We start from the raw sequence: 20,979 nt of genomic DNA, 5'->3' as shown, positions 1-20,979 counted from the left end.
GGTGTGGTTATTCATTGTATTTTTTTGTTTTATTCTTTTATTTACCGTTTATCTTATTGACTGTGTGACTGTGATGATACCTAACCATGTATTACATCCTATCACATAGCATCTAGATTTGTAGACTTGTTATACATCATGCTTGACACCCAGCACACTCACAGAAAAGAAAAACAGATGTCACACTTGGCTTCTAAATCCAGGATGAAATTTTTGTCTGGGGCTGAGATCGAGCATCAGGGGTGACCAAAATAGCCATAGATGGATAGGCAGGTGGTAGTATACCAATAAATGCACATTAGTACAGAGTGTCATAGCCATGTATCTAGTATTCAATGACATCTACTACATTCCTACCAAGTCTTTGGTATTTGTTATGCCTCAATTGAAGGAATAATTTTCTTTTTGTGTCTAATTAACCATTAATTAAATTCAATATGCATCCTAGGATTATTGCATCTAATTTGAGACTAGACCACTGCAGGGACTACTCATTCAATCATGAGTTGAATACCATTCCATCTGAACTTCTATGAATGGGCAGGAGTCTCTTGGGATCGTCTTCCATTGGTAGGTGTCAGGACGGGGATTTGAACGCAGGTACTCTGTTGTGTGGTTGGCCTATGGCTTTTCTGGCAGACAGCCAGCTTTCAGCAATGACAGGTCACCTGTGTGTTGCAGCCATGTCATTCAGACCTATGATGGTCACCGTGCAAGGAACCAAAGCCAAGAAACCGCCTACCATGTGTGGCTCGCGGCCTTTTTTTGGTGTCATTTTCATTTTGTTTTCCTGTCAGACCTCGGGTCTTAGGATTCCAGGATCGGTTTTGGTTCCAGAGGCTGCACCCCAGCCTAGTGTGATGGAATCTTAGGCAGAGATGCCATGATCTGAGTTCAAGCCACATGCATGGCCAAAAAAGAAAAAAAGAAAAAGAAAAGAAAAAAGAAAAAACTTAAGACAACTAAAAAAAGTAAAAAAATAATTACTTAACTCCCTTGTTTGCAATTCGTGGTATTTTTTTCTGCCAGATCTGGAATTTGGACTCAAGGTCTGGGTAAATATGCAGCACTGTGTGGGCAGGGGAATCTCAGCATGCTTGAAGACAGGAAGTCAGGCCTGTTCCCTAGGCCTGAATTCAAGCCCCAGTCCTGGAAAACATACTCCTTATATACATTTTAAAGATAGGATTTATACTTCCATACAGATATTTAGTCTATATCATGTTTGATGTGGTTATTCATTTTATTTCTTGTTTTATTCATTTATTTACCATATATTTTATTGACTCTGATGACACCTATACCATTTATTACATTGTTTACATCTTATCACATAACATGTAGATTTGCAGATGTGGTCTCCATCATGCCTGACACCCAGGACTCTCCCAGAAAAGGAAAACATTTGTCACATTCAGCTTCTTACTCCAAGATTAAATTTTTGGCAGTGCTGGGATCTTTAGTCAGGGCCTAGCAGCCCCAATTCATGAATGGGTGAGTGAGCACAGCAGCCTCTAGACAATGAAGCTGTCAGGTGGTTCCTATATACTGAGATTGAGTCCCAGGTTTGGCCAAAACAACGATACATGGATCACCAGATGGTGGTATACAAATAAATATATATTGGTAAAGAGTGTCAGAGCTGTCTATCTATGACTGAATGATCCCTACTACATTCCGACCAACTCTTTGGTATTTATTATACTGCCATTGAAGGAATATTATTCTTTCCATGCTTAATAAACTATTAATTAAGATCAATCGGGGGCTGGGAAGGTGGCTCAGTGGTAGAGTGCTCGCCTTGCATGCATGAGGCCTGAGTTTGATTCCTCAGCACCACATAAGCAGAAAAAAGAAAAAAAAGCTGGAAGTGATGCTGTGGCTCAAGTGGTAGAGCGCTAGCCTTGAGCTGAAGAGCTGAAGGACAGTGCCCCGACCCAGATTTCAGGCCCAATGACAGGACACCCCCCTCCCCCCCCCAAAAAAAAGATCTAGCAGCATCCTAGGATTATTGCATCCAATTTTAGACTTGACTGATGCACAAACTACTCTTTCAAGGCTGAGGTCTCAGTATCACAGGCTGAAGCCAGCCAGGGCAGGAAAGTCAATGACACTCTGACTTCCACTTCTGAAAGGTCAGATGTTCAAGAGCTTCCTGTGTTTCTCTTGGTATTGAGAAGTTACTCATACTCTAAATGTTCTTAGAATTCTTGAACTATAGAAGCAGGAAAGAAACATCATTGACCCATCCTGGGTTCAAATGAAGTTCTAAGGATCCAAGCCTTAGCCCTGTTGGCAGGAAGAACTCCAATGAAACACTATATTTGAAGGACAGAAAACAGTTTCAAAAGCCGGGCTAGGTGAAGAGACCTAGGCCTGCAGGATTAGGAGGCAGAATGTACACACTCAACAGGGAAGTGAGCTGCAAAACCACTTCATTCATTCCAGGCACAGCCAGAAATGGGGGGAAACCTGAAATATTTGTTAGAGTTACACCAGGGTCAGGCTTTTCTCAGCCTCTTCCAACAATGACTAATTAACCTTCCTCTCTCAGGTGAACTGAGCTTCAAGCTATCATTAAGTTCATAGTAGTGAGCCAGTTTAGTGGGGGAGAGGGGAGGAAAATAGAAAAACCATGCTCTCTGGTCTTAGGGAGTGGGTTTTTGACTCTCCATCTGTCAGATTTGAAGGCCCTTCTTCTACCTCTTTCAGTCCATTCTCCTTCCTTCATTCTCCAAATCATTAATGCAAATCCGCAGTCCAAGGAGAGGCAGGGTCCTTTCTCTACTGTCTCCAAGCACCTGAGTTAGAACCTGGCTGTGCCCTCTTGGCTCTGGGGCCTTAGGCTGCCTGAGAAGTGGGACAGAGACAGTCTTCTTGCTCTGTGGTTGTGTGAAGGCAGTGCTGGTGTCCTGGCACACTGTAGAAGGCCTCATAACAGAATTGTTCCCTTCTTTCCTTCTAACAACCAAGACCAGCTTCATTTATCATGTATCTATGTATCTATGTATCTATCTATGTATCTATGTATCTATGTATCTATGTTTCTATCTATCTATCTATCTATCTATCTATCTATCTATCTATCTATCTATCTATCTATCTATCATCAATCTACCTACCTTCCTACCTAGCTAGCCAGCTAGGTATCTTTTTGCCAGTTCTTGGGTTGAATTCAAGGCCTGGGCACTGTCTATAGCACTCTACTACTTGAGCCGCATCATGAATTCTGGCTTTTTCTGTGTATGTGCTATTGAGAAATCAAACCCAGGGCTTCTTGCATGCTAGGCACTCTCTCACTAATCCACATTCCCAGCCCCCTCATCTTTTCTTAATGGTAGTTTTTACTTAAGCATGCTTCCATTTCACGTTTAATTTTACATTTAATTTTCTGAATACAGGTTACTACTATGAAACCTGATCTTCTCTTTCCCTGCCTCATTTGTGGCCGTTCCTGCATTGGCCTCATAATAAAATGTAAATAAAGGCTGCTAAAAGCTTAAGTGTGCATCATATAAAGACACACACCAGGAAACCTAGAAGAGAAAAGCGATGGGCCTGAAGTGAAGAGAATGATGTAGTACGCACAATGAACATATCTGTAAAATAAATCAGTAAATAAAAGCAGAAGCATTACATGTGCTCTGTTTGCATTCAGGGAGGTAATTTACACACATATGTAGGTAGGGCACTGATTCATAAACTTGGCCTTTTTGTATTTTCTTTTTGGCCATCCCTGGGCTTAAACTAAGGACCCTATGCATTCCTGAGCTGTTTTGCTCATGGCTGAGGCTCTACCAACGCCACAGCTCCAGCCATCTGGTTGTTAATTGGACATAAGCACCTCCCAGGCTTTCCTGCCTGGTCTGGACTGAATCTCCTGCTCAGTTTGTTCTCTTAAATCTCGAGCTCTATCCTCTGGGCCACTGCTCCACTTCTGGTTTTCTGGTGGTTTATTGGAGATAAGAATCTCACAGACCTTCCTGGTCAGGCTGGCTTTGGATGGTGATCTCCTGAGGAGGTTTCCAGCGGCTTTTCTCAGAGATTCTCTGAGGAGCCTCTCCACACAAACCCTTAGTCTAAATCTCGGGAGGTACAAGAGAAAACAGAAACATGCAGTTGCTTCTAGTATGCTCCAGATACTTAATGTTGGAGACACAAAGCACTCATAATTATTAGATCATTTTATAGGAAAAAGGAGCATTGCAGACAGTATGAGGATCGCTTCAGATTTGGCCCTCTCATCCTGAGACAGTAAATTCACTTTAGCTCAATGCTAAGTGACAGAACTGGCATGTCCTGTGCACATATGCTCCCAAATCCTGAGGAGAGAAAATCCTTCTGAGAGAAAGCACCTATAAAGAATATTGGGGTAGTTTACTTATAAATTCAAACTATTGGAATGATCCTGTTAAGAAGTCAGATTTTCCAAATTAAAAAAAATGAAGAAGAAAAGTAAGGCAGGTGTCAGGGTAATCCCAGCTTATTAGGAGGCTGAGATGTAGAGAATCTTAGTTTGAATCCAGCCAGCATAAGGAAGGACATGACATTTTTATTTCTAAGAGATCACAGAAAAACCCAGAAGTGAGGCTGTGACTCAAGGTTAATGCACTACCCCTGAGCAAAAGGAGCTCAGGGACAGCGTTCAAGCTCAATGTTCAAACCCTGGACCTGCCCACCCCCAATATAGCAAATACCTCCATGTCTTTGTGTATGTATGGATGTATTCCTATAGGCAAAGATCCAAAGTAGATATGATGAATGGCACCAAGCTAGGAAATTTTTTTTCAATACAATGATTTCATAACACAGAGACTACTTTTATGATAATGTATGTTCCAGGGCTCCCTTCACTGTTCCCAGTCTAGCCTGAGGGTTTCTGTGCATCCCAGGCCTGCTGGAAGAAGTCTCGCTCATTGTCTGTACAGGCAGACAAAAGGCCTCAGTCCTGTACAGCTTTGTAACAACAACTCCATCTGTGCCAATTAGTAAGGATGAGTGTGGGCAGGCTCTGAAGGTCAGGAGAAAAAGGCCTCTTTTTACCACAAGCTCTCTCTCTCCCCAGTGCTCTGTTTTAACAGGAAGCCTTCATTTGTGCCACCTCCCATGGCAAGCCAAGATCCCTGCACTTATCCTGCCTTTTTGAGACTATACTTTGTGAGACAAGCCAAGGATCCCCTTGCAGCAGAGTGCCATGGCCGAGGGGTCGATAGCTGAGGTCTGTCATCCTGCCTACTCAGCAAGCTGAGATCTGAGGATCTGGGTTCTAAACTATCCCTGACACAAAAAGTCCCATGAGACTATTATCTCCAATTCACTACTAAGAAATATTAAGTGGAAGCTTGGTGCTTGTGGCTCATGACTACCATCCTAGGTTCTCAGGAGGATGACAATTAAGGATCATGGGTCAAAACTAGCCTGGGCAGGAATGTCCTTGAGACACTTAGCTCCAATGGACCACCAGAAAACCTGAAGTGGAGCTGTGGCTCAAGTGATACAGCACAAGACTTGAGCTGAAGAGCTCAGGGACAGCACCCAGGCCCAGACTTCAACTCCTACAACCGACAACATCAAAAAAAAATCAAAAAACAAAAACCAGAAACAATCTAACAAACCTGAAGTATAGGGCTGGGCATGTGCCTTAGGTGTAGAGTGCTTTGCATACATGAAACCCGGAGCTTGATTACTCAGGACCACATCACTAGAAAAAACATGAAGAGGTTCTGTGGCTCAAGTGAGAGAAGCTATCCTTGTACAAGGGAAATTAGGTACAGTGCTGAGTTCAAGCTCCACGACTGTATATGTGCACACACATGGACATACACACAGACACACAGACACACACACACATAGACCAGAAGTGAAGCTGTGACACAAAATGGTAAAACACTGGACTTCTCCACTGAACTTATGATCATCAACCAGTCCCTGAGTTTAACCCCCAAACCTAGCCACCCAAGGCCCAATTAGGAGAGGTCAAAGGTTTCAGAATCTGATGATCTTCACCAGCCCTAGATGACAGGTAGCTTTGTGATATCAGACATGTGCTTGGATTTATCAAGTTTCCAGAAAACCAAGGAGAGGTATCATAGGCCCATCATCTTAGGCAATCAAACATTTCATAAGGTTCAGTGCCCTAGTTTTCTGCCAGAAGTACTTCTGAATTAAATTGATCACTGTATCTGAGTGCTAGCCTTGAGCCCAAGATGTAAGGGTCAGAATCTAGGTCCTGAGATCAAGGTTCGTAACTGAGAAAAAAACAAAGCAAAACAATGGTCTACAGGAGACAACTCACTAGTCTTCAGTAATACTTAATTTTGTCCCTTCCATGGGCATATATCTGAGCCTCAATATTCTTATCTGCATAAGCATCTCAGTTGTGGAGCTCTTACAAGAACCAGATGAATGAATGCACCCTGTGAAGGACACAGCACATGACACTGTTTGAAGGATTCAGCACACAGCATCATGTGAAAGACTCAGCACCCAGAACCCAATGCAGGACTCAACACAGTGCAACCTGTGAAAGACTCAGCACATAGCTCTATTCCACAAGCTGTCATTAGAATCAGTGTACTTTCTTCAGTATCACCATTCTTTGAGGAACATTTCACAAACCACACAAGTTCACATCTAATGGTTTAGTGGGGTGTTTTCTTTTCAGGGGGAGGTTACCCATGGGACTTGAACTCAAATATAGGGATACTGTTCTAATAACATTTGCTCAAGGCTACAGCTCTATCACGTGGAACCACATTTTGAAGAGTCTCACAGACTTCCTTCCAGGGCTGGGTTTTAAAGCCCACAAGCAGCTAGAATGACTGAAGTAAGCCAGCAGCATCTAGTTTGGTGGAGCTGGGTTGCAACGATTTACATCTGGATAAGTCAGGTTAGGTGGCAGCTGTCAGCACCAGACTACTAGCTTGCTCTGTGATGAGATATTTGAAGTTTTGACCTTCTATAGTTGCAGTTAAAACAGTCTACCTTTTTTGGCAGCAGTCCTGGACCTTTAGTAAGGGCTTAGACACTCTCCCCAAGCGTTTGTGCTCCAGGCTAGTACACAATTGATTGAAAGAAAGCAGAACTTTCGGTTTTTCTTTTTATGTGGTCCTGAGGAATGGAAGCCAGGGCTTCCTGCTTACTAGGGGAGCACTCAACCACTGAGTCCCAGGAGTGCATGAGGTATAAATAGAGATTGCTGTATATAAATATTATATACACAAAAAGAGAGATGTGGTCTAGGAAGGTGGCTCAGTGATAGAGCTCTTGCCTTGCAAGCATGAGGCCCTGAGTTCGATTCCTCAGCACCACATAAGCAGATAAAAGCTGGAAATGGTGCTGTGGCTCAAGTGGTAGAGTGCTATCCTTGAGCTGAAGAGTTGAGGGACAGCGCCCAGGCCCAGACTTCAAGCCCACGACTGGACCCCTGAAAAAAATCGAGAGAGATGTATGCATATTATTAAATTATAGCTAATAGTACTACCAATTATTAGGTATTAAATGATGTCTCCATTTAATGATGTATCCCAGTTGAACAATTAATAAAACATTATTACTCAATATACTGTTATTGTTAAACATATATGTACATACATCCATACATATAATTGCATATTTTATAGAATGAGATGTCTATTTACAATTAATTTATGCATCATGTTTTACTTCCAATTATTAGGTATTTAACTATGTCTCCATTTACTTTTCATTCCGTGAATGCTTAATAAGATATTAATTAAACTTAATCCACGTCCTATAATTATTTTGTCTAATATTATCCCAGAATGATTCACTACTAACTCAATCTATTTTTCATTTATTGTAGTGACAATTTTTCCACCTATGACATTTTTTCCTTTATGACATCCTATTTCATAGCATATAGATTTGCATATGAATTATACATCCTACCTGACACGGAGCAATTTCATAGAAAAGGAAAATATGTGTCACTCTCGGCTTCTTACTCCAAGATTGCATTTTTGGCAGGGCTGGGATCTAAACTCAGGGCCTAGAAGGCTTAGTTCATGAATGGGTGACTGTCAGCACAGCAGCCTCTAGCCAATTCAGCTGCCAGGCAGTTCCCAAGCCATGAGACTGAGCCCCGTATGTTGACCCCATATTGCGCTTAGTGTAGTTATGCATTTTATTAGTTGTTTATTCATTTATTTACCATTTATTTTATTGACTGGTATTACACATAGCATATTTATTACATTTGTTACATGGGATATAGATTTGCCTATGTATGAAACTTCACACCTGACATCCAGACTCTCACGGAAAAGGAAAACATGTGTCACCAGTGCTTCTTACCCCACGATTCAGTTTTTGTGAGTGCTGGCATCTGAACTCAAACCTACAAGGCCCAATTCATGAATGGGTGAGTGTCAGCACAGCCAGCCTGGGCCATATGGAGCTGACAAGCAGTACCCAGCACCTGAGATCCAGCTCCAGGGGTTGACAAAACAAGATAGATTGACATGCAGATGGTAGTACACAAATAAATCTAGATCTTTATAGAGTGCCAGAGATGTTTATACATTCTTCAGTTACATAGACTACATTTTTAGCAATTCTTGGGTATTTATTATGCCCCCAAGTAATTAATATTATGGTGTTCATCCTTAATGAATTATTAATTTAATCAACCACTATCACAAAACTATTGTGTCCATGTAATTAATAGTATTCTTCTTCTTTTTTATTTTGGTGCGGTCATGGGGCCTGAACTCTGGGCCTGGGCACTGTCCCTTAGCTCTTCAGGTCAAGGCTAGCGCTCTACCACTTGAGCCACAGTGCCACCTCCGGCTTTTTTCTTTTTTGCTTATATGGTGCTGAGGAATCGAACCCAGGGCCTTAGACATGCAAGGCAAGTGCTCGACAACTGAGCCACCTTCCCAGCCTTAATAGTATTTTTTTAATGTGTCAAAATATCCATTAAAATCCATCGGCCTCCTAAAATCACTAATTTTATAGTAGTATCATTCAGGAACAACTACTTTAATCTTGACATTCATAATCTTCCATCAGTACTCCTATGAATAGGAATGAGACTCTTAGGATCTCCCACCATTGATAGGGGTTAGGACTGGTTCTCGACCACAGGGCATATGTTGCCATGTTGACCTTTGGCTTGCCTGATAGCCCACCAGCCTTCAGCAATGTCAGGTTACAAAGCTTTTCATCAATGTCACTCAGACCTAAATGGTCACCTTGCAATAAAAAGAAATGTAAAACAGACAGCCATCTGCAAGTTGCCAGATTTTTATCTGAGTGGTTATATTTATATTTTTCCTGTAAATCTTTGGGGCCCAGGCACCCAGGTTTGGCTGTAGGTCCAGTGGTTGCACCCCAGCATAGAGCGATCTAAGCTGAGGCAGAGTTGCCACAAACTGAGTTCAAGCCCTGTGCTTGACAAACTAAAAATAAATAAATATATAGATAAATAAATTCATTAAAATATTTAAAAAATTATGAGGCTCCTTGGCTTAGAATTCACGCCATTTTTTCTTCCAGGCCTGGGATTTGAATTCAGAGTCTGGGTAAATCTGCAGCATTGTCGGGGAAGGGGAAGCTCACCATGCTGGAAGACAAGAAAGTCAAGCCTGTTCCTAGGGCCTGAATTCAAGTCTTAGCACTCAAAAAATAATATTCGTATACATTTTAAATACATGATTTATATTTGCATACACATGTTTATTTATATTGCAGTTAGTATAGCTATTCATTTTATTTTATTTTTATATATTTCTTATGTATTTTAGTGAGTATGATTGCACATATAACATTTTTTAAATCCTATTACACAGGATATAAATTTGCCTATGTATTATACATCATTCCTGAGACCCAGGAATTTTGACACCCATAAGGAAAACAAGTGGGACAATTGGCTTTTTCCACCAGGATTAAGTTTTTGGCAGTTCTGTGATTTGAACTCCGGCCCTAGAAGGCCAACTTCATGAATGGGTCAATGTTAGCACACCAGTCTGATGCAAATGAAGTTGTCTGGCAAATTTGAGGACCTGAGATCAAGCCCTAGGAGTGACCAATACATAAAAAGATAGATATGTAGATTGCAGTGTGTGTGTATTTCATATGAATATGCATCTATAAATAAGTGTATATATAAAGACATTTATGTAGATTCTAGTGTATAATTCTATATAAAGTGATGTCTATATCTTATTTTTATATATTCTGTTACTACCAATTATTTGGTCTAAAATTATGCCTCCATTAATTAATCACGGTAGAAGACTTAATAAGTTATTAATTAAATTAATCAATGACATATATTTATGTGTACGATATTATACTAGAAAGACTAGCTAAATAGTAATTCAATTTGTACATGTCAAACATTCTGTTAATGTTCCTATAGATAGGAACGAGTCTCCTAGGATCTTCAGCTGTGTGTAGGTGGCAGTCTGAGGATTGAACTCACGGCCAAGGTATCTGGGTGGGGCTCAGGCTTCACCAACAATCAGTGAGCCTTCGACCATGCAAGGTCACATACAATTTTCAAGCTGAGTCATTGAGACTCATGGTGGTCACAGTGCAAAGGACAAAAATGTAAAACGGTTGTGTAAAACTTGCTGGTTTTTTCCTCCTCCATTTTTGTTGGTTTGATGTATTTTTGCCAGTTCTAGGATTTGAACTGGGGTCCTAGGATGACTGGATCATCTGTGGGTATAAATGCTGCAAACCAGCCTAGGGTAATCATGGGTTAAGACACAATACGGTGCTTCCTTGAGAAAAAGGAACTCAGGGATAGTGCCTAGGGTCACAGTTCAAGCCTCAGGACCTACCACAAAAATAGAGCCAGTAACTCCATGTGTCTGTGTATGTATGTATGTATTTCTATCAGTGAACATCTAGAGTTGCTATGAAGAAAGGTTTGAATGGAATGATTTCATAGCACAGAGAGTACTTTCAAGACAGTGCATGTTCCGCGGCTCCCCTCACTGTTCCCAGTGTAGCCTGAGGGCTTCTGTGCACCCCAGGCTGCTGGAGGAAGTCTGCTTCATTGTCGGAACAGGCAGACAAAAGGCCTCACTCTTGAACAGCTGTATAACAAACAATTCATCCGGAGCAACTGGTGAGGATGAGCAATGAGTGAGGATGAGGGCAGACTCCGAAGGCCAGGAGGAAAAGGCCTCTTTGTACTCCAAGCTATCTCTCTCTCCAGTGCTCTGTTTTGACAGGAATCCTTCATTTGTGCTGATTTTTGGGGCAGTCCAAGTTCCCTGCACTCATCCTGTCTTTGTTAGACTATGTTCCAGTTTTGAAACAAACTGCTACAATTAATTCAAGGGTCCTTCTGGCAGAAAACAAGTAAGCTGAAGCTAATGAAAAGATTCCAAATTGGCAAAGGTGCCTCCCTAGTTTTCCGGATGCTTGCTAAATCTAAGCACTTGTGCAAAATCACAATGCTTCCTGTCATCTAGTGCTGGTGAAACTCATCAGGTTTTGAAACTTTTGCCCTCTCCTAGTTGGACTCTGGGTGTTTATATTTTGGGGTTGAACACAGGGCCAGGGTGCTGACCATGAGCTCAGAGCAGAAGCTCTTTTCTTTACCATTTAGTGTCACAGCTTCACTTATGGTATCTTTGTGTGTGTGTGTGTGTATGTGTGTGTGTGTATGTGTGTGTGTGTGTGTGTGTGTGTGTGTGTGTGTGCAAACACCAGTCCTGGAGCTTGAACTCAGTACCTCAGCTCTGTAACTGAGTTTCTCCTGTACAAGGATAGTTCGTTACCACTTGAGCCACAGAACCACTTCAGGCTTTTTTTTTCTAGGGATGTAGTACTGAGGATTCAAACCCAGGGTTTCATACATGCAAAGCACTCTACCCCTAAGACACATTCCCAGTACTTCACTTCAGGTTTCTTTCTTTCTCTTCTTGTAGTTGGAGGAGTTGAAGTCTGGGACTGGGTGCTCAAGTCTATCACTCTACCACTTGAGCTACAGCGCCCCTTCAGTCTTTCTGGTGGTTCACTGGAGATAAGCATCTCAAGGAATCTCCTGCCCAGGCTGGCTATGGACTGTGATCCTCAGCTCTCAGGATCCTGAGTAGCTAGGATGACAGGCATGAGTCACCGGTGCCCAGCTTCCACTTCAAGTTTCTAAGTGGTGAATAGGAGATAATATTCTCATGGGACCTTTTGTGTCTGGGATAGTATGGAACCCAGATCATCAGCTTCCTGAGAAGGCAGGATGACAGACCTCAGCTAAAGACACACTTTGCTGCAAGGGGGTCCTTAGCTCCAAGGTAGAGTGCTAGCCATCAGCCCAAGAGGAAAGTCAGTGCCTAGGCTCTAAGTTGAATGTTCATGATGGAGAAAATAAACCAAAACAATTGTTTGCAGGATACAAGTTACTAGAGTTCAGTACGTACATAAATTTGGCCCTGCCTTGGGGACATATCTGAGCTTCAACTTTCTCATCAGCACAATAATCTTATTTTTGGAGCTCTAACAAGGACCAGATGAAAGAATACACCCCGTGAAGGGCTCAGAGCATAGCACCCTGTGAAGGACTCGGCACACATCAACCTGTGAAGGACTCAGCACCCAGCATCCCAGGAAGGGCTCATCACATAGCTGTATTACAAAAGCTGTCATTAGCTTAACAATTCGGGTGCTTTCATCAGTATCACCATTCTTTCAGAAACATGTCACAAACCACACAAGTTCACAAGTAACGGTTTAGAGGGGTGGTTAACGGGGGGGGGGAGGGTTGTCAGCTTCGGGGATTTCACTCATAGGTTGGGGGTACTGTCCTAAGATCTTTTCCTCAAGGCTAGAGCTCTACCACTTTGAGCCACAGCTTAGAGTCTCACAGACTTCCTGCCAGGGCTGAGTTTTCAATCCACCAGTGTCAGATCTCATCCCCGGAGCAGCTAGGGGTGAGCCAGCAAAGTCTGGCTAAATAGAGTTGGTTTGCAGTGGTTGACCTTTGGCTCTCAGGTTAGATCTCAGTCATCAGCTTCAGACCCCCAGCTTACTCTGTTATGAGGTATTTGAAGTCTTGGCCTTCTATAGTTGCAGTCAGAACGTTCTAACTTGTTGTTTTTTTTAGTTGTTTTTTTGGTTTTTTTTTTTGGTGCCTGAGTGATAGCACCACTTCTGGCTTTGCTGTGCATGTGATAGTGTGGAAACGAACCCAGAGTTTCATACATACTAGGCAAGCACTCTACCACTGATTCCCAGGATTGACAAATGTAGACTTAGATATGAATATTGTTTTATACATCCATATATATGCATAATACAAGAGGGAGATGTCTGTATATTCTTAAATTATATATACTATATTACTACCAATTATCGATAAATTATTTCTTCCTTTATTTAAGTATCATGGTTAAATACATAATAAATTATTTATTGAAAATTAGTCAATGTACTATGATTATTGTGTATAATTTTAATATAATCATTACACTAAATACTAATGTAATTGTTACTTTTACAACATTCCATTCATATGGATGTCTATCGGAATGTGTTTCTTAGGATCTCCTACCATTTGTAGGTAGCAGTCCCGGGATCTGAACCCCGGACCTAGGTTGCTGGTTTAGGCTTTGCCTTCCCTGATAGCCCACCAAACTTCAAACTTCAACAGTGCAAGATCATGTACACTTTTCGGGTCCTGTCATTTAGACCCAGGATGGTCATAATGCAAAGGAGAAAAAAATAAAAAACAATGTAAAACCGCCTTCTGGAACTTCTGAGTTTTATACTTCTCCTTTTTTCCCCGTCTTTTTTTTTTTTTTTTTTTTTTTTGTCTGTTGTGGGGCCAGAAGTCTGGGTCTGGGCGCTGTCTCTCAAATCTTCAGCTCAAGGCTATGGTTCTACCACTTGATCCATAGCACCACTTCTGGCTTTTATCTGCTTATGTGGTGCTGAGGAATCGAACCCAGGTCCTTATGCATGCAAGGCAAGCACTCTACTATTGAGCCACCTTCCCAGCCCTTCGCCTTTTTTTTTTTTTTTGCCTGTCCGTAGATTTAAACTTGTGTCCTGGGATCTCAGGATGGGCTGTGGGTCCAGAGGTTGCACCCCAGCCCAGGATGATTGAAGCTGAGGCAAAGTTGCTATGAGCTGAGTTCAAGTCCCGGGCCTGGCCAAAAAAAAATAAGGCCCTGGGTTGGAATTTGCACTATTTTTCTGGCAGGCCTGGGATTTCAACTCAGGGTCTGGGTAACTCTGTGGCACTGTGGGGGAGAGGAAGCTCACCGTCATTGAAAACAAGAAATTCAGACCAATTTCCAGGGCCAAATTCAAGACACAGCACTGGAAAAAATAATATTCATGTATGAGATCTTTTTACATACATGGGTTTACCCCATATGACATTTATTACCTTTATTTATTTATTCTTTATTTTATTATTATTACATATATAATATTTATTTCATTTATTACATATTACCACATGGATATATTTGAACATGGATTTTACATCATACTGAGGCCCAGGACATTACAGAGAAGGAAATAAAAGTGTAAAAATTGGCTTATTACTCCACCTATAAACTTTTGGCCATGCTGGGATATGAACTCACAGCCCACAATGCCCAATTCATGAAAGTGTCAGTTGTAGACAAAGCCTTTGGCAAATTGAGCTGCCAGCCAGTTCTGAGGACATGTGATCAAGCCATAGTAGTGGCCTAGATATAGATTTAGATTTAGATATAGATAGATAGATGTGTAATTTGCTCTCTCACAATATGAGGATATTGAATAATATATATTGTGAATTATTAGTTATTAAATTAAGCCTCCATTTAATGTAGTTTCATGGTTAAATACTTATTAAAGCATTAATGTAAAAGTAGTCAGTATTCATTAATTAGGAGAATCATACCATGGTGCTAGAATGAAATACACAATCCATTACTTTTTGTGTGGCATTCTTTAAGAGAATCTTGAACAATTGTGAATTTAATTGTTACTTTTATAACATTCCATTAAGCATTCCCATGAATAGGAATGATTTTCTCAAGATCTCCCTCCATTTCTAGGTGTAAGTCCTGGCATTTGAACTCCAGGCCTGGGTAGTTTACTTCGAAATGCAAACCATTAGTATGACACTGTGAAGATTTCAGATTATCATGATAAAACAAAGAACAAAATAATAAAAGAAAGCCAGGTCTCAGAGGCTCATGCTTGTAATCCTAGCTCTTCAGGAGGCTGAGAGGTAGAGAATTGCAGCTTGAATTCAGTCAGGACAGGAAAGTTCAGGACACTGTTATTTCTAAGGGATCACAGGAATATAAAAACCCATGAGTGGGACTGAAACTCAAGGGCAGAACACCACCCTTGAACAAAAGGAGCTCTGGGAGAGTGCCTAGGCTCATAGTACAAGCCCCTGGCCTCCCAAAAAAGGAAAAGCCAGTAAATCCATGTCTCCCCATATATGTATGCATGTATTTCTATTGGTGAAGATACAGAGTCGCTATGTTGAAAGGCACCCAGCTAGGAAATTTGCTTTGAATAGAATGATTTCATAGCAAAGAGAGTGCTGTCAAGACATTGCATGTTCTGGGGCTGCCCTCACTGTTCCCAGTGTAGCCTGAGGGTTTCTGTGCACTCCAGGCTGCTGGAGGAAGTCTGCCTCATGGTCTGGACAGACAGACAAAAAGGTTTCACTCCTTTACAGCTGTGTAACAAACAACTCCATCTGAGCCAATTAGTGAGGATGAGTGTAGGCAGAATTTGAAGGCCAGGAAAAAAAGGCCTCTTTGTACTCTAAGCTATCTCTCTCCGCAGGAAGCTTTCATTTGTGCCACCTCCTATGGCAGGCCAAGTTCCCTACACTTACCCTGTCTTTGTTAGATTATGTTCCAGTATTGAAATAACCTGCTACAATTAATTCTTGGGTCCTTCTGGCAGACAATAAGGGAGCTGAACCTAATGAAAAGATTCCTAATTGGCAATGGTGCCTCCCTAGGTTTCCAGAAGCTTTCTAAATCTAAGCACTCGTGCAAAATCCCTAAGTTTTCTGTCATCGAGGGCTGGTGAAGTGCATCAGATTTTGCAACTTTTGACCTATCCTTGTTAAGCCTTGGATGGCTAGGTTTCAGGTTTGAACACAGGGCCAGGGTGATGACCATGAGCTCAGAACAGAAGCTCAGTGCTTTACCACCATTTGGTGTCTCAGCTTCACTTCTGGTATCTTTGTGTGTGTGTGTGTATGTGTGTGTGTGTGTGTGTGTGTGTGTGTGTGTGTGTGTGTGTGTATACACTTGTCCTGGAACTTGACCTCAGGACCTGAGCATGGTTCCTGAGTTTCTCCTGTGCAAGGATAGCACTCTACCACTTGAGCCACAGGGCCACTTCAGGCTTTTTTCTAGTGATGTGGCATTGAGGATTCAAATCCAGGGATTCATACATGCAAAGCATTCTAACACCTCCACTTTAGGTTACTTTCTTTCTTTTCTTTTCTTGTAAGTTGGAAGACTTGAAGTCTAGGCCTGGGTGCTGTCTATCCTAGAGCTCTTCAGCTAAAATCAAGCACTCTACCACTTGAGCTACAGCACCCTTTCAGCTTTTTGGTGGGTCACTGGAGGGAATGGTCCATCTCAAGGAATTTTCTGCCTAGGCTGGCTTTGGACCATGATCCTCACCTCTCAGGCTCCTGAGTAGTTGGGATGACAAGCATTAAGTCACTGGTGCCCAGCTTCCATTTCAAGTTTCTAAGTGATGAACAGGAGATACTAGTCTCATGGGAACTTTTGTGTCTGGGATAGTTTGGAACCCAGATCCTCACATCTCAGTTTCTTGAGTAGGCAGGGTAACAGACTTCAGCTACTGATGCCTAGATCGTAACTCTCTGTTGCAAGGAGCCACGGGCAATGCACTGAAAATTTGGGGGTACTGTCCTAAGAACTTTTGCTCAAGGCTAGAGCTCTACTAATGTGAACCAGAGCTCAGAGTTTCACAGATCAGCCCCCAAGTATCTTGGATGACAGTGGTGAGTGTACCAACAGCTTCTGGTTTCGTGGACCTGGGTTGCATTGGTTTACATCTGGCTAAGTCAGGTAAGATGGCAGCGGCAAGCACGACTCCATGCTTGTTCTGGGATGAGGTATTTGCAGTACTATCTTTATATTGTTGCAGTTAGAACACTCTATTTTATTTTTTTGGTGCCAGTCCTAGGTTTTGAGAAAGTGTCTAGACACAGTCCCGAAGCTTTTATGCTCAAAGCGAGTGCTCGACTGCTTAAGCGACAGCATGACTTCTAGATTTTTCTGTGCACAAGGTAGTGAGGAATCGAACCCAGGGCTTTGTACGTAGTAGGCCAGCAATGTACAAATAAGCCCCATGAATGACAAGTGTATGAACACATAAATATGTAGACTGGTAGACAGATAAATAGATGTGTATGTATAAAACAAGAGAGAGATGTCTGTATACTAGCAAATTGCATATAAACTATTACTACCGATTATTGGCATTTAAATTATTCCTTCCTTTTTTAAGTAACATGATTGAATGAATAATGAAGTAATAATTTAAAATTAGTCAATGTAGTATAATTGTTGTTTATAAGTTTATATGATCATACAATAACTACTAATTTAATTGTTATTTTTTTTCTTTTATTTTAAATTATGAAAATACTATACAGAGGGGATACAAATACAAATACAAAGATAAGGAGTAAATTTCTTATCAAGCATCGTAGCTTCTTAATTTTTGTTTCCCCTTCCTATCCTTTCCCATTCACTCCGTGCCCCCCACTCCCCCACACCATCATCCTCCCATGCATCCCCCCCCCGCCACAGTTGTAAAGATCGTATATTGACATAACCACTTGTACATCTCATTGTTGCAATGGGTCCAACTGTATCCTTATTTAAACGATTTGTTTTTTCCCTTCCCCTCCACAAATTATACTGACATCAAATACAGTGAAAGCAGGGGTTATACCATGGGGGAGCAACAAAGAAATAATCTTATAAATGTGTTAGAAACAATCACATGAAAGAAAAAAAAACATTTGAATACATAGCTTAGGGTTCAATCAACTTATCTGGCCTTTTCTGCTTGACACATACATATACTAGTTATTGCAAATAAGGGAAACCATGGGACCTATGTTTCTTTGGGCATGGATTACTTCACTTAATATAATTTTTCCAAGTCTTTCCATTTCCTAACAAATGGGGCAATATCATTCTTTCTGATGGAGGCATAGAATTCCATTGTGTATATATATACCACATTTTCTTGATCCATTCCTCTACTGAGGGGCAATCTGGGCTTGTTCTATATCTTAGCTATGGTAAATAATGCTGCCATAAACATAGTCATGCTGGTAGCTTTAGTGTGGTCTTGTTTATGAACTTTTGGGTAAATGCCCAAAAGTGGGATTGCTGGGTCATGGGGAGCTCTATGTGGAGTCTTTCGAGGAACCTGCATATTGCTTTCCAAAGTGGTTGAAGAAGTATACACTCCCACCAACAATGCAGTAAGATTCCCTTCTGTTCACATTCCCTCCAGCATCTGTTGTTATTATACTTCTTGATTATAGCCTTTCTAACTAGGGTGAGGTGGTATCTCATGCTGTTTTGATTTGCATTTCTTTGTTGGCTAGGGAGGTTGAGCATTACTTCATTTGTCTATTGGCCATCCTTCTTTCCTCTTCAGAGAAGTTTCTCTTTAAATCTTTAGCCCACTTATTTATTGGGCAGTTGTTTCTTTGAAGATTTATTTTTGGAGGATTTAATTTTTTGAGTTCCAGGCATATTTTAGATATGAGAACGTTGTCCATTGTATGGCTAGTGAATATTTTTCTCCCAATCCGTGGACTTTCAATTGATCTTACTAGCTATTTCCTTTCCCATGCAGAAGCTCTACAATTTCATGCAATCCCATTTGTCCAACTTTTCTTTGATTTGTTGTGTTTCTGGGTCTCTATTAAGAAAATTTCGGCCTGCACCAAGGAGACCTAGGGTTTCTCCCATTACACCCTGTAATGTTTTCAGAGTGTCTGCTTTGACTCCGAGGTCTTTGATCTTTTTGGAGTTGATTCTGGTGCAGGGTGATATATAAGGATCTAGCTTTAGTTTTCTACAAGTAGTTAACCAATTTTGCCAGCACCATTTACTGAAGAGGCTGTCTTTTTTCCATTCTCTTTTTTAGCTCCCTCATCGAAGATTAGATGGCTATAGGTCTGTAAGTTCATTTCTGTGTTTTCAATTTTACTCCATTTGTCCTGAGGTCTGTTCTTGTGCCAGTAACAAGCTGTTTTGATTACTAAAGCTTTGTAGTAGAGTTTGAAATTTGGTATTTTTATTCCTCCAGCACTTTTCTTTCTGTTGAGGATCGTTTTTACTATTTGGGGTCGTTTGTTGTCCCATATAAATTTTGGATTGAGTCTTCTATTTCCTTGAAGAATGAAGTTGGAATATTGATAGGTATCACATTGATAGATAGCCTTGGGAAGTATTGCCATTTTCATGATGTTGATCTTTGCAATCCAGGACCATGGGAATTTTTGCCACTTTCTAAATTCTGTTTTGATTTCATTTTTCAACTTTTTAAAGTTTTCATCATAGAGGTCCTTCACTTCTTTAGTTAATTCCTAGTTATTTTATTTTTTGTGGGGCTATTATGAATGGAGTTGCTTTCATAATTTCAGCCACACTTTTCTTATTGTTGGCATACAGAAAAGCCAATGATTTTTGAGGGTTAATTTTATACCCTGCTACTTTGCCAAAGTTTTGAATCAGCTTGAGTAATTTGAGAGTGGAGTCTGTGGGATTCCTTAAATACAAGATCATGTCATGTGCAAAGAGGGAGAGTTTTACTTCTTCTTTCCCTATTTGGTTCCCCTTTATGTTTACATCCTCTCTTATTCCTGTAGCTAGGTATTCTAACACTAGATTCAAAAGAAATGGAGAGAGTGGACCTCCTTGTCTCCTTCCTGAGTTAAGAGGAAATGACTTTAGTTTTTCACCATTAAGTATAATGCTGGCTGTTGGTTTGTCATAAACAGCCTTTATTGTATTGAGGAATGTTCCGTGGATTCCTAATTTTTCCAGAACCTTCATCATAAAGGGGTGTTAAATCTTGGCAAATGCTTTTTCTGCATCTATTGAGATAACCACGTGGTGCTTATCCTTGCTCCTGTTGATGTGATGAATTATATTAACTGATTTGCATATATTGAACCAGCTTTGCATCCCTGAAATGAATCCTGTTTGATCGTGTTGTATGATTTTTTGGATGAATTGTTGAAGTCAATTGAACAAAATTTTGCAAAAATATGACATTTATTACCCTTATTTATTTATCATTATTACACATATAACATTTCCTTTATTATATGTAGATATGGATTATGCATCATACTGAGACAATGGACTTTCACACAAAAGGAAAACAATGTGCTAATATTGGCTTCTTACTCCATGAATAATTTTTTGGCCATGCTGGTATTTTAACTCACAGCCTAGAATGCCCAATCCATATATGGGGTCACAGTCTTATCAGACCAGACTCTGGCAAACTGAGCTGCCAGGAAGTTCTGAGGACCTGTGATGAAGCCACAGGAGTGCCGGATAGTTAGATAGATAGACGGATAAATAGATAGATAGATAGGTAGATAGATAGATAGATATAGATAGAGACATGTGTAGATTGATATACACACACGCACACACACACACACACACACACACACACACACACACACACACACACACATATATATATATATATATACAAAAAAAGGGACTGTGCGGTAATTAAATTATATATATTTTTACCAATTATTAGTTATTAAATTATGCCTCCATTTAATGAAATATCACTGTTGAATACTTATAAAAGTATTAACTAAAAATTATTCAATATCCTTAATCATACCATGGTGCTAAAATGGAAGACATAAATCCAATATTTTTTGTGTGGCATTCTAAAATAGAATCATGAATCAACGGAAAATTTATTACTTTTGTA

The sequence above is a fragment of the Dipodomys spectabilis genome, unplaced genomic scaffold, assembly GCF_019054845.1.
Source record: "Dipodomys spectabilis isolate Male_0828 unplaced genomic scaffold, ASM1905484v1 ptg000547l, whole genome shotgun sequence".
Lineage (NCBI taxonomy): Eukaryota > Metazoa > Chordata > Mammalia > Rodentia > Heteromyidae > Dipodomys > Dipodomys spectabilis.
This window is presented reverse-complemented; position numbering follows the sequence as displayed.